The sequence below is a fragment of the Lissotriton vulgaris genome, chromosome 8, assembly GCF_964263255.1.
Source record: "Lissotriton vulgaris chromosome 8, aLisVul1.2, whole genome shotgun sequence".
NCBI classification, from domain to species: domain Eukaryota; kingdom Metazoa; phylum Chordata; class Amphibia; order Caudata; family Salamandridae; genus Lissotriton; species Lissotriton vulgaris.
This window is the reverse complement of record NC_141696.1, coordinates 1,333,880,581-1,333,895,716: the sequence shown is the minus strand read 5'-3', so window position 1 is coordinate 1,333,895,716 and position 15,136 is coordinate 1,333,880,581.

Below are 15,136 nucleotides of genomic sequence, written 5' to 3'. Positions count from 1 at the left end.
AGCTTCAAGCTGCACCCGCAGCAATGTTAAAAATGCACGCATTGCAATTGAATGTAGAAAGTGGCAGGCACCGCGCGGTGCCTGCCGCTTACTGCATACAAATGCAGGGGGTACCATAGGTACCCCCAATGTGCACCCCCCACACCCCCCCCCTTCACCTAGGGGGCCCGCAACGGGCCCCCGCAGGGAAGTTAAACATGCTTTTCCACGGCGGAAAAGCCGCCGCGGAAAAGCATGTTTCCAAGCACATCCTAATCTGGCTGACGGTGTCTGAGAGACACTGTCACCATATTAGTGCTTTTCCGCCGCAGTTGTAAGCCAACCGCGGAGGAAAAGCTGCGGACGGAAACCAGGACCCACCAGCCATCCTAATGTGGCGGTGGGTCTTGGTGGGTCCGCAGAGGATTTTCCGCATCCTCCAGGCCGGCGGTGGCTTCCGCCGGCCCGGAGGATGCGGAAAATCCTCCATCCTAATCAGCCCCTTAATACTTTAAACATATACATATCAGCAAGGCGCACAGATGAGTTAAGAAATAAATGTAAGTTAATAAATCTGTTCCTACCTATACATACTTATCTTGTTCCTAATAGGATAGTCGATATTTAGCCTGCAATATTTTGTTAGCATGATATTTCTGTGCTCGATTTTCTAAAATACAAATGAATATGCCAATTAATTTTGTTGAAGCCACTCCAACACTGTATGCGCAAAATGAATGAATGTCCCGGTACACTTTCAACAGAAGGACATTAGACTGGAACAGTGTGCCCCATTATCATGAATGTACTTCCCCCAGGGCACCTGCAAATTTGTGTCTACTCTGGGGCAGCACAATCAATGAAAGACGCAGCAGCTCCTTACAAGCTGCTGTGTGTTTCACAGTGCATTCAGCAGCTGCCGCCACTTTAAAGAGGGAACAAAGATCCCCCTGCAGGCGGGTGCTGTGAATGACTGGACTCGCCGACAGGGGATGTCTTGGGGGTTCTCACTCCAGAGGGCTGCCCTGAGGCGGTGCACTAACAATGCATCACCTTTTGTGGCACACTGTCACTGAGCATCCTCTGAGCACTTATTCGTCATAAGACGTGTAGAGACAAAGTGAGTCGCTCATTTGCATTGGGCCTTGCCCCCATGCAAATTAAGAAACTCTCTCTAAAGATAACTCTGGTGCTACATATGTACTAGAGCTATCAATATTATATTACGCTTGTCTTGCTTCACCAGATGCCAGGTACTACCAGTGGGGGCCAGGACCTCACCCCCCCCCCAGCCTGCCAGCGGCTTGTTGCCGCTGCAGTCATCCCGCTCATCCCAGGATGCGCTGCAAATCTTGAGGAGGACTCCCGCAGCACAGGGCACCCATCTTGCTTTACCAGACGCCAGGGACTACCGGTGGAGGCCAGGACCTCACCCCCCAGCCTGCATAGCAGCTCGTTGTCGCCACCATCATCCTGCTAGTGGCAGGAGGCGCTACAAATCTTGTGGAGGGCTCCCTCAGCGCGGGACGCCTGTCTTGCCACACCAGACTCCAGGCACTAGCGGTGGGGGCTAGGACTTCACCCCCCATCCCGCATAGCGCGGGGAGGTGCTACAGATCTTGTGGAGGGCTCCCACAGCGCAGGACAGCCGTCTTGCCTCACCAGATGCTGGGGACTACCAGTGAGGGCCAGGACCTCACCCCCCAGCCTGCATTGTGGCTTGTTGCCGCCAGTGTCATCTTGCTTGCGCCAGGAGGCGCTACAAATCTTGTGGAGGGCTCCCACAGTGTGGACCGCACGCGAGGCACGCCCAGCAAAACCCGAGCCAAGGACAGGCCCGTCCTTGCCCATCATTGCCAGGAAGAGGCAGGGCAGGGCCACCCCCCTTGGCGCCGAATTCTCAATGCTGAATTGCAGGTAAGACTCTTTGGACTTAACCATCTTCTCCTTTGACTTGTAAATTTCCAAAAGTACTTTTTTGCATTGAACGATTTACCATTAACCAGCCCAATTACAGCAGGGACTATAGTGGTACACCGGCAGGAGCCGGCAGGGGTACCATGAAATTGTACACCTTTGTTCTACTTGAACAATTCTAAAAGCCATTTTTTGTATTGTACCGGACTAGGAAGTATCTGAGATATTTTTCATCTTGATTACTTGCTAACCAATTTTTTATTATTTCCCTTGTCCTTGCTAATTGTGTTCTTTGATCATGTTGTGGCTCCACGCTCATCTGCTCTAACTATACCTCTGTGCTAATTGGCTGATCCTAGTGGGAAGGTTGCATCTCGACACTGCCAGGGTCTAATAATGGGAAAGCATGCAAGCACAGTCAAACAACGACTCCCTCCCCAAGTTACCATTTCCTCCCCAATACCACCAACCTCAATTGATAGGATGCTTCAGAGGGCTATAGGCATGGTAACCATTGAAATAGAGCTGACAGAGAGGCGCTTGTCACTAACCCCAGACATCTTTTGCCTGCTTTCTGAGGTATCCACCTCTCAAGATATCACCCCTGTGCCTACATCCAGGACAATAGAGTCCTTCTCATACCCAAGCCAAGAAGCTCCACCGAAGCCAGTAACTCACAAAGGTGGAACTGTCACCAGCAACCCAAAGAATGGGAAGCATAAATTAGCAAGTGGGACAGGAGCCAAAAGAAAGAAAATCATCAAGCCAACACCTAGTGCCAATGAATTAGCTAACTCTGAGAGAATAGCAGGACACCTGACCAACCCTTGAACTGACAGATTGTCCATCTTGGGTTTAGAATCTGTTAGCGAACCTACAGAGCCAACTGAGAGCCAAAGTGAAAGAAGAACTTGCTCAGCTACTAGATCACATAGACAAAGTGGTAACAACGGGGCACAACAGGCAAGCAAACAGTAGCGCTAATAATACCCAAATTCTAGGAAGGGGGAAGAGAGTAGTTGCCAGACAGATAGCGCAGGTCCGACTACCCCAGTTATGCCCGGTGCACCGAGGGATGTAGCCCCTAACAGTTTACCGGGTTTCAGCAGGGCAGATGACTATAGCAACCCCATTTTGACCCCTATAGAAAGGCCAGGTACCCAGCAGGCCCAAGACCGCACTAATGTTATTTGCCGCAGGAGCTCTAACAATGAGAATGGGAATAACAACCCAGTATCCCATAAGAAGCATAAGAAGAGTATGAACAAAAATAACCCCACTCATATAGGGTCCAGGGAAATCAGAGAAGGGGTGAGTGCTGAGGAGGGCACAGCGAGAAGGCCTGAAGCAGTGATTCTGCACACTATAAATTTACCCCCAGCCTCGCTTCCGTATGTCATTATATTGACAGGAGTACCAGAAATCAGTAATGGCCACAGGGAACACTGGACCTCAGGAACAAATGCATTTTCTGGCTGGCCAGGCATAGGCAGTTTCCTTATGACAGGGCAGGGGAGTTCTTAGTGGTATGAATAGTTGGCTGGGTGGGCAAGAGACAAAAAACAAAGCAAAGTGATTGTGTAGTTATTCATTTCAGAAATCCCCTGACTGTTTGCACCCAAGTTAGACAGAATTCTTGCCCTCAGGATCTGCCTACAGGGGTCAGGGCCTATCCGTTAGACTATTTCTACTTCCATATTACTTATATCCAACCTAGGGCCCACAAAACCAGCGATTCAGGCAGTTGGTCATGGGAACATCAAAAAGCGGGCCCACCCTCTAGATCCTTGCTATTTAATATACCAGTAACAAATAGATTTGGGCCCTAGAAGAGGTGAATTGACACACAACGATAGGGGGCCAGCTCCTGGACAGAGATATGAAGGCTTTCTGGTCAATAGTCTGTACAGGCAGTAGGGAAGGGAAGTGATGAAAACAACAAAAAGGGAGAGAGAGAGATACAGTGGATTCGTTCTCCCTAACTAGATATAAATAACCAAAGAGAATCCACTAGTGGGTCTGGGTGATCCCTACAATGGTGGGGAGCATGTAGTGTTCTTAAAATACCCCTCACACACCAAAATGACCTTTGGTGTCATGCTTCATCATTGGGGTCTTCGCACCCTTCTACGGGATGCGGCGTGCTGCTACCTACGACTACCCGGGAGCACTTTTACTAATGACTAGAGGTATGGCGATCCCGGAAACTTGGGCCAGGGCAGAAATGTTCCCAGTGTTTAAAAAGGGCTCACCCTTTCTGCCCACAAACTATGGGCCGTTCAGCCTGATCGATGTTACCCAGAAGCTGTTTGCACAGGTCCTCCTCGATAACCTTTATGTGTGGATGGAGGAGCATGAAATCCTGAGCCCATATCAAGCCGTATTCAAGAAAAACATTTCCACAGTACCAAATTTGTAGACTCCAACTCCTATGCTGGAAAACAGTACCAATAGAGGGTGGCAGTCTCTATTTAATATTTGTAGATTTGAATGCGGCCTTTGACATGGTCCCCAGAGTTAAACTGTGGGATGTTCTTAGAGACCTAGGGATCCCTCTCTACCTCTTGAGGCTGCTCTTGAGATTACATGAGGGCAACTTTCCCTAAGTGAGGTATAGGAAATGTGGAGAACTAACCTCCCGTTTCCCAGTTAATAGAGGAGTAAGGCAGGGGTGTGTGCTTGCCCCTACCCTGTTCTGCCTTTTAATCAACTCTCTGTTGGCCAACTTAATGAGGTAAAGGACAATGATGCTCCAAAGCTGGCACGGAGAAAGGTGCCGGCAATTACTATTATTTTTTTATTTATGAAGTTTTATATAGCTCGAACTTGATCCCGAAGGATATAGGAGTGCTTTACAATTTGAGGTGATGTTCGTGGATGACACACTGTTATTATTAAAGTCGCCCATGGGCATCTAGAGGGTCCTTGATAGCTTCGCCATTTTTTGCAAAAATAAGGGGCTGGAGATTAACACACTGAAGACCAAATTTATGGTCTTCAGCCCAGGTAACACATCCCACCCCAATCCCTGCCTAAATTGTACTCTGCTTGAGAGGGTGTCTGTCTTCGACTACGTAGGTGTCACTGTGTCAGAAACGTTTGAGTGGGGCCCGCAACTGGCCAAAGCTATAACAGATTGTAGGGGGAATTGCACAAATGTACAGAAACTCCTCCCATAAACCAGCTGGGCCACTGGCATAGATCTACAAAGTGCAAGCAAGCGGCACAACATTGTACGGGGCTGAATTATGGAGTCACTGTACCTCTGGCAGAGTGACCAAAACAGAGAACAATTTTATGAGCAGATGCTAGGCCTTCCACCTAGCACCCCCCCCCCCCCTAACTTCCCTACGCCTAGACCAAGGAATCAGACTAATCACGGACGAGATTGGATTTAGGCCATTAACCTTTTGGCGTAGATTGTGGGTGACCACAGAATTAGCAGTCTACCAGTCAGCGGTAAAGGAGTTATTGAGTCTCCAGGGTCTGTCCAAATGCCATGATTTCTGTACATAAAGGACCAATGCTCAAGGCTTGGAAGACCTACCTTATGGAGTAACCCTGAGCAAATGTGCCCGGTAATCTCTTGCCCAGAACTGGTAAGTGCCGTTAGGTTGCTCAAATTAGCAGATATTCAGGGGGACATGGCACTAGGCCATCTGACAGATGATTTTTTAAGAATCAAAGACGAGTATCTAATCGAGCCCTTTCTGGATGATATTCAACCAATTTTGGCTAGGAAACTATATATCCATTTCATAATAGGGACTTTGCTGCTTCGTACCTTCACCAGCAAATGGCTAAAAGTCACACCCCTTGGGTGCCCCGCCTGCAATTGTGTGGAAGAGTCTGAGCTTCATGTTTTCTTCTTCTGTTCTGGCCATAAACTGGCCAGACAGCGCTGGCTCATCTGACTCTGCAGGAACTTAGGGTTTATCCATTGTGTGGCTTCATTTAGAGTCCTGAAGTATGACACCTATGCACCCATCGTCTTTGCTGTATCCCGAATTTTTAAACTCTATGTGGCGTAGTCGTAGGATGTTGGTAAACTCCCCACATCGCACATAAAATGCCCATAGTGTACCTACCATTTTCTTTTTAATCTTTTAACTATTTTTTTTAATTCCCTCAAATGTTTTAATAATTAAGTTTACTGATGAATTGAGATCTGATCTGGAAAAAATTGTATGTGCACCCGTTTATGGCCCTAGTGGCTCCCCACAGGGAAACAGGCATGGTAGTCGGTTGAGGATGAGCTGAAGGCATAAACTCCATGAATATACCACCCTGTGATTACTGTGATGTATTCTAATGCTGCTAAATTCTAATCTGCATACCTATTTTTGTGTAAACTGGTCTATGCTATGTGTTTTTACTTGCGTAAACGGTTTTTATTCATCTACTTTTTATGGTCTTTATCGACCGAAATAAAGTTTGTTGGAATGGAATATTACAGAAAGGGATGCATACGTGTCTGCAGCCCTTTCTGTAATACCATAGTGGCCCAAGGGAACTCAAAGTGGGTGCACATGCCCATTGTACTCCCTGGGCACTGTATGTTCATAATTGTCTAGTATGCTAACATTGAAAAGAAAGCACTGGAAGCCATTGGGACATCAAGGAACAGGTCATGGTCCTGTGCTAATTGTCTATGACAACTATAAGCAACAGCTAATGATAGCTTAAGGTGCTGCAGTCTCTTACAAGGGATATGTAGTGACAGGTTATGGCACTGTAGCCTGATGCAAGAGACCTCAAATGTTGGCTTCATGTACTGTAGCCTGCTACAAGGGACTTCTAGTAATGACTTACAGCATTGCAACCTACTACTAGGGACCTCTACCAACAGCTCCAGGTGGTTCAGATGCTTGTAGCTTTTTATTGTCATGTAAATGTGGTGGCAGCACTTGAAAGCAAGATTAATTGGCTTTGTCAGTGCTTGTGTACCTTTAAAAATCCATCAGTCCATCAGAAGGCTTTGAGATTTACAGCTATTTTCTGTAGTGCTCATTACCAAAACTACTAGATCTTGCAGCTGTTCCTTAGTCTGCGTACATAATTCCCACAGCACACCCCCCACCAGTAGTCACCAGAAGATCCTATATCCATAATTGTGGAATATAACTGGGAACCAGTAGGTTCGAAGGAGCAGTAGGCGAGCAATCAATAACGTATCGGAGGGCCTACAGCCTTGCTCAGTGTAAACTAGACAACATCTCAAACATCATCAGTAATCTAAACGTGCAGGGCTGCTTTTCAAGATTTCTTTTAGCTATACCAGTAAGCAGCCAATATGGGGTTGTAGGAATAAGAGCCCCTCGGTGTTGCATGTTTACACATGCTAACAGAAATCAAGTACCACCAAGATGGGTATAAGAAAATATCGTAGTTGGAGGTATTCTCAAAAGTCTATTCTTCAGAGATAAAATCTGGAACCCATGTGGGCAAACGATGCAAATGAGCACTCTTCAAAGCAGTGTTTAGAAGTCTCACACACTTGCCATGAGGTACTGGGTTTTTCAGAACCGGTACTAATCCGGTAACCCAGCGGTGTCAGGGCAACACCCAAAGACCCCGGATTCCCCTGTCTTGGCAAACAGAGACACGGGATACTTCTTGATGACGTCAAAGACTAACGTTTATTGGTTGCAACCAGGGACAGAGATCTACGAAGTACACACGGGTAGTTCGTCAGAGACTGCACACTTCTATGAACGGAACACGGTCTTTTATGCCGAAAATTACGCCTCTGGCAACATCACAATTTACATTTGGTGCATACAAACTGACCAATAGCAATGTAGCATTTCATAAGTAGCAAATGACGACAGGCAAAAACGATCCCCTTTTCCGTTGTCCAGCCCACCAAAAACGATCGCACACATGCTTGGTTTCCTGTTCGATCAGGCCGGACAAACCCATCATAAACCCTTCAACCCAGATCGATGACATTGTCATAAAGGGAAAGGCAGAAACAGATGGAAAGGAGATAGAGGAGGTGGGAACGGTGTATCATAAACTCGGGCACGTCCTGCCCTTTGATCTCTATCAGGCCAGCTGCTGTACAAGGAACTGGCTCAGCGGGATTCGCCCCAGGCGAGGAGTCAGTTCGGCCAGGTCAACCAAGTCAGCTAAGGCGTACGTGTCAAGGACTTTCTCGGCCGCAGTCATCTGGCCTATGTTAGGGCAACCACACAAAATGGATGCCACATACAAAATGGAACCCGGAGGTTCAGACTAAATCCTCAAATGCAGAGTGTTCTCCTATATTGATTCATACGAAAACACTCAGACACGTTACACTCGCCATTTGCGGTCTGTAGAGACCAAAATCATCAATTTCCGGCGATCTTTATAAATCGGGTTTCAGAACTTTCGAACCCAATTCGGAACCACGGAACCACAGACCCTCCTTTTGCCCTATCATAGGCAATAAACCCAGACCCATTTTAATCTGAATCCGGATCTATATTCATCAGCTCATCGATATGCTGCTGTAGCATCATCCTATTACCAAGCATCTTTCTCTGGACAGGTTTCCATACGCACAAAGTAGCACAAAGGCCACAAATAGCAGGGGCACACTGTACACAGAGACAGAACATGAACAGGATTGCTAAGACCATCCCAATGACCATCAGAATTTTCAAACCCCAAGTGGATATCAATCCCCATAACCATCCCATCAAAGACCAATCTCCTTTGTCCAGATCGGAGATTTTGTGCAATTTGGAAATGGCCTGGAAGACTGATGGAGCGTTGTCTGGAATAAAAACACAGCAGCTCGATTGAATCAATCTACAAACTCCACCTCGATCTGCCAAGGTAACATCTAGGGCAACTCTATTCTGAAGTGTCATAAGTCTATCCGACTGGAGCTCAGCAGTCAAGTTACCAACTATAGTGGACTCAACCACTCTTGTTAGCTGACGTATATTCCTACTGTTAGCCATAGGTCCCCAGAACGGCAGAAAACCCTTAACGAAATCTCCCAATTCTTGACCTGCAGTGTCTTCTTGGCTAAAGACACCTCTAGCAATTCTCGTCTTGTGGTAATCCGCCGCCGCTGTAAAAGAGGGGGGTAACAGAAAGGAAACAAAACATGTGCCCGAAAAGTCAGGGGGCAACCATGTATAGGCTTTGTCGTAGCAAACAAAGTAGGTACCCTTAGCAGCTAAGAACGCTGGGGAAGACTGAGACTGAAACACATAGGTTTCATCATAAACGCTCTTCCCTAACTGAGCCTTCGGATTCTTACCATTGCCCTGCAGACAATAGTAGCCCTTATGGGGCACTATCCAGATCGGTGGAGAACTTTTCGCTCGCTGGTTAATACTCAGACTCACTCCATATCCAGTTACGTTCCAACCACTATATGGTTGCCTTTCATCTTTCGGAATAGTCTCTACTGCATTAGACCCTCTAATCATATCGACTATGCCTTTTGCAAGTGGGCTATTCTTCGGATTATCTTTCGGTGAACGTAAGGGGTGGACACTGTGGGCATAGATAAACATGGTTCTGTAAGCTTGAATCGAACCATTTAAACTAAAGGGCCAAACCAGATAAGGAATACCCTTATCGGTTGTATGGGGCATCAAACCACAAATCCAGCAATTCGTTGTATTAATCACTAACTGATGCTGGTGCAAAAATTGAATGAAAGAATTATTAGAGAATTCCAAATGTCTGACTACTTCATGTTCAGGCAAAGGGTGGAAAGAATGAGAAGAAATAGTAGGTGAAGGTGTAGGTTGCACAGTGGGATTAGACGTCATTTTAAAAACAAATGCTACATAACCAGCTATAAAGATCATGACGCTTAATAGCAAAAATATACATGGTATCAAAAAGCATTTCTTCGACATTATTTTGCATATACGTTTTCGAAAAGTCAATGTCTGCACAGGTCTCTCCAGCTCAAAGAAATCCATCCTAAACTAAAGGTTCTGCCCACGGTGGTTGGTTGATTCTGCTTGAGAGTGCCTCTGCTGCACCCAGGAAGGTTGCCTTGGGCCAACAGAACCCTCGACCTAGTGTCTCAGGCTTACACTCCCAAGACTGGTAGCAACCGCGACCCTAGCAGCGAGAACCGGATGGCAGTTCAAGAAAAACAAAAATGAATAGATCCTTGGCGGAGAGTTAACCTGCAAACAATAAAAAAAGCAACTTTATTAATGCTTTATTTGTCCTTAATTCTCGGTCTCAAATTGTATCGGTTTCTTCCAGGTAATTCTTGATCGGTGAACAAAAGATGAGGCTCGGTAGTGTCCAATCGCTCTGCAGGAGGTACTGATGCTTGCAAAAGTTGATCACTCTCCTTTTCTGAACTAGTCCCAATCAAACGAGCATCGCTGAACGGTATGAATTTCAGGATTGTCTCGGTCTCAGAGTCTGCAAGACCCTCTTGGACCCACTTGTCATAGGGCAAAGGAAAAGGTGCCTTTTTGGTGTGCGAGCCGTGGATCCAGTTGCGCTTTCCACGCACTCGCACCGCAGATCTTGGCCCAGTCCAGCGGGGCTGCTCGTTCTTCGTTCTCTGGAAGTTTCTGATGAAGACCCAAGCGCCGGGCTCAATAGCGTGGCCTGGATCCTCTATAGCTTGAGGAAGACTGTCGTATACCTGTTGGCGTAAAACACTCATTTTAGTTGTCAATTCACGCAGATAGTCAAGCAAAACAGGGTGTTCAAGGTCGCTAAACCTCGTCGGTCTTGGTACGCCCCAAACATTCACCGGACGACCAAACACTACCTCATATGGACTCAAACCCATTCTCGAATGCACAGTCACTCGGGTGGACAAAAGTGCTAATGGCAGAGCATCTGGCCATTGTAAACCAGTGCTTTCCTGAATCTTGGCTAACTTTCCCTTAAGAGTGCCATTATAGCACTCGACTAAACCAGCTGATTGGGGATGATTTGCAGCGTGGAATTTCTGCCTAATTCCGAGACCATCACACACTCTCTTCATAACTTGACCCACAAACTCACTTCCGTTATTACTCCAAATGATTCTCGGCATGCCAAATCTCGGAAAAAACTCTTTTATCAAAACTTTTGCTGTGGACAAGGCAGTGTTGTCCTTAAGGGGGTAAGCTTCTACCCATCTAGAAAAAGAGCAAACAACCACTAACACATACTTCAAGTTGTTGCATCTCTCCATATGGATAAAATCTAACTGCAAAGCCTCGAACGGATACGTAGGAGGAGCAAAATGACCAGCTGGTGTTGGGGTTCCCTTACCAGGATTATGCATCAAACACACCATACAGTTCTTAACTAAATTCTCCGCACATCTGGGAATTCCTATATTCTGCCAAACTGGAGCCAACAACTTGCAAATCCCTTTCACACTAATGTGTGCCACTCCATGTGCCATTGTAACAACTGGAAGCACATACACATTAGGCAACAACCGAATGTCTGACATAATATCGACAGACAGAATATCGAAATACAAAAATATCGGCACAAAAATATCGACATCAAAAATATCGGAGTCATATCTTCATAAAGGTAAGTACAAAAATATCGAAAAAATAATATCGTAGTACAAAAATATCGAAATTAAAAATATCGTTTTTTTAAATGTATTAATAATAATGTAAAAATAATTTTAAAATACATATAATTTTACAAATATTAAATAAAAATATTAAAACAAAATTAAAACTAATACATATACTTTTAAAATAAATAAAACACTTAATAATTTAATGTAATTTTCTTTTTTTAATTTAATTTAATTGATTTAATGTAAATTATTTTTATTTTTACCCTGTACGCCTGTACCCCAAAAACCCAAAACTGACTCTGAACCCTTAAAATATCCCTGTACCCCAAAAACCCAAAACTGACCCTGAACCCTAAAAATATCCCTGTACCCCAAAAACCCAAAACTGACCCTAAAAATACCCCTTTACCCAAAAACTGAAAACTGACCCTGAACCCTAAAAATACCCCTTTACCCAAAAACTGAAAACTGACCCTGAACCCTAAAAATACCCCTTTACCCAAAAACTGAAAACTGACCCTGAACCCTAAAAATACCCCTTTACCCAAAAACTGAAAACTGACCCTGAACCCTAAAAATACCCCTTTACCCAAGAACTGAAAACTGACCCTGAACCCTAAAAATACCCCTTTACCCAAAAACTGAAAACTGACCCTGAACCCTAAAAATACTCCTTTACCCAAAATTAATTAATATTATTTAATTACCAATTAATTATTAATTAACAATAACAATAAAGTAAATATATTAGCACATTAGCAGTAATTAATTTAATTTAATAATTAATATTATTTTTCCCAATTAATTAATTAAGAATAACAAAAAATTATATATAAAAAATTACTCTAATTAATGTAATTAACTAATTAATATTAATTAATTACCAACTAATTAATAATTAAAAATATGTACAAAATTATATTAATTAATTAACTAATTAATATAAATTAATTACCAATTAATTATTAATTAAAATATTTACAAACATATATTAATTAATTATTTATTATTAAATTACTTCCCACCCTATTCCTCTATAAACCCATAACCCGCTACAGAACATATTTATCAATTAATCAATTAAATAAAATTAATTAAAAATTAATTCTCAATTAATTAATTAATAATTCCTACTAATTAATAATTAATTTAACATAATTAAATTACTTCCCACCCTATTCCCCTATAAACCCACAACCCGCTACAGTAGTAAAAGACAATATTTAATTAAATTACATTAAAAATAAATAATAAAACATAATAAATACAATATAATATACACTAAATTTATTTAAAAATTGATATTAGTAACATCGAAGTTATTTATTTCGATATTATTGACATCGATATTTAAAACTTCGATATTACTAATATCATACTAATATCGATATTAAGACTGTCGATATTACTTACCTTCGATATTTTGTCCCATCGATATTTAAACTTCGATATAATTGTATATCGAAATTTAAAACTCGATATTTTGTCTGTGTACCGCAACAACCATCTCTGATGCTCAGACAAATCAGTCCAACACCCATTCGAGTCTAACCTACCCTTACTTACTCTCCATTCATCCAACGCTTTCTCTGTGGCCTCACTCTGAATAACTTTCACACTTTCAATGGTGTCCTCACACATACCCTTCTCTGGAACCCATCTCGCCGGACCCGCAACATACATTCGACTCATCACGTTTCTAGCAGTTTCTTTCGCAACTTCATCTGCAAACGCATTACCACGACCAACGTCATCCGTAACCTTTTTATGGGCACTGCATTTAACAATCGCTACTTGCAAAGGTAACGTAAGCGATTCAAGAAGTTCATTCACCATTTGTCCATGCTGGATTTTCGTCCCATGCGATGTCAAAAATCCACGTTCACGCCACAATCGTCCAAAACTATGGGCCACACCAAACGCATACTGGCTATCTGTATACACATTCACTCGTTTTCCTTTCGCCAACACACATGCTCTCGTAAGTGCAATCAGTTCAGCCGCTTGCGCGGAATTATGTGGGATACGTGCAGCTTCGACAACTGTATGCAAAGTCGTCACAGCATATTCTGCAGTTGTGTCACCATTCGGTAATTTAAAACACGAACTGTCAACCCACAAAGCATCATCACAGTCAGGGAGAGGAGTATCCTTCAGATCTATTCTCCCTTTCGTCTCTTCTTCGGTTCTCAAGAAACAATCGTGTTGCTCTTCGCTATCATCATCTGTCTCAAGCGAAATCGGCAACAATGTAGCCGGGTTTAGAGTATTGCACCTCTTGATGTGCACATGACTCGCTAACAACGTAAGCTCATACCCTGACAACCGAGCACTAGTTAAGTGCTGTGTCTTCGTACGATTCAGCAAGGTATCCACTGCATGTGGAACCATAACCACCAACGAATTATCTATAACCAAACCCGCGGATTGTCGAATCGAGACAGCCGCTGCCGCTGTGGCTCTCAAGCAACTCGGCAACGCTCTGGCTACAGGATCTAAAGTCGACGAAAAGTACGCACATGGGCGTTGCTTCCCGCCAAACTGCTGAGTCAAAACCGATAATGCACATCCCTCTCTCTCATGGACATACAATGTGAAAGGCTTACTGTAGTCGGGTGTTCCCAACACAGGAGCCGAACACAACGCATTGCGTAATTCAGAAAAACTCTTTTGACATTCCTCAGTCCAAGGAATAGGATTTGGAGTATCCTTAACTATAAGAGCTATCAAAGGCTTCGCTAGAAGAGAAAAATTAGGGATCCACTGTCTACAGTACGACGTAATACCCAAAAACGCACGTACTTCTCTCTGTGTCGTAGGGACACTCATTCTCGCAATAGTCTGAATTCTTTCTGGGGTCAGTTTCCTTCCCTCCTTCGATAAGAGGTGACCTAGGTAGGTAACTTCTTGGCGGCAGAATTGTAATTTCGAGAGAGAAACTTTATGATGGCAATCAGATAAATGAGACAACAAGGACACAGTGGCATCCTTACAGATGTCTTCGGTATCAGCAGCAACCAACAAATCGTCAACGTACTGGAAAAGGGCTGCACCGTCAGGAAAAACTAACGAGTCAAGTGGAGTCTTCAGAGCTTGACTGTAGATAGATGGACTCTCACAATAGCCTTGAGGAGCGCTTTTAAAGCGGAAGCTTCATCCTCCTAAAGAGAATCCAAAAATATCTCTACTCTCCATGGCAATCGGAATGCTGAAGAAAGCATTCTTTAAATCGATTACCGAAAACCAAGTGGCAGAAGCAGGAATCAATGTCAGTAATGCAGTAATGTCGGGCACAACAGGAAATTGTGGAACAACAATCTTGTTCACTTCACGGAGGTCAATTAACAAACCTATACACAGGAGGCTGTGAAGAATCAGTTCTCTTCAGGACAGGCAAGACCGGACTATTACACACGTTACCTCGAGTCTCTTCAACAACACCTTTGTCAATCAGATCATAAATGATCGCCAAAAGTGCACTCTCACCATCACTTGAAATACGATATTGTGGAATGCGCGGTAACTTAGCATTCGCCTTCAACGTCACAACATATGGGGGAATATCTAACAGGCCCATATCATTCGGACCCGTAGCCCTCAATGAATCTGGTAACGAAGACAATTCAGGTGGGAGACAATCCTTTGATACATATATTGGAGAGATCACATTCTCACCTAGGGTAAGATTTACTCCTAACGGAGAACAGTACAAAGCCGCATACAATC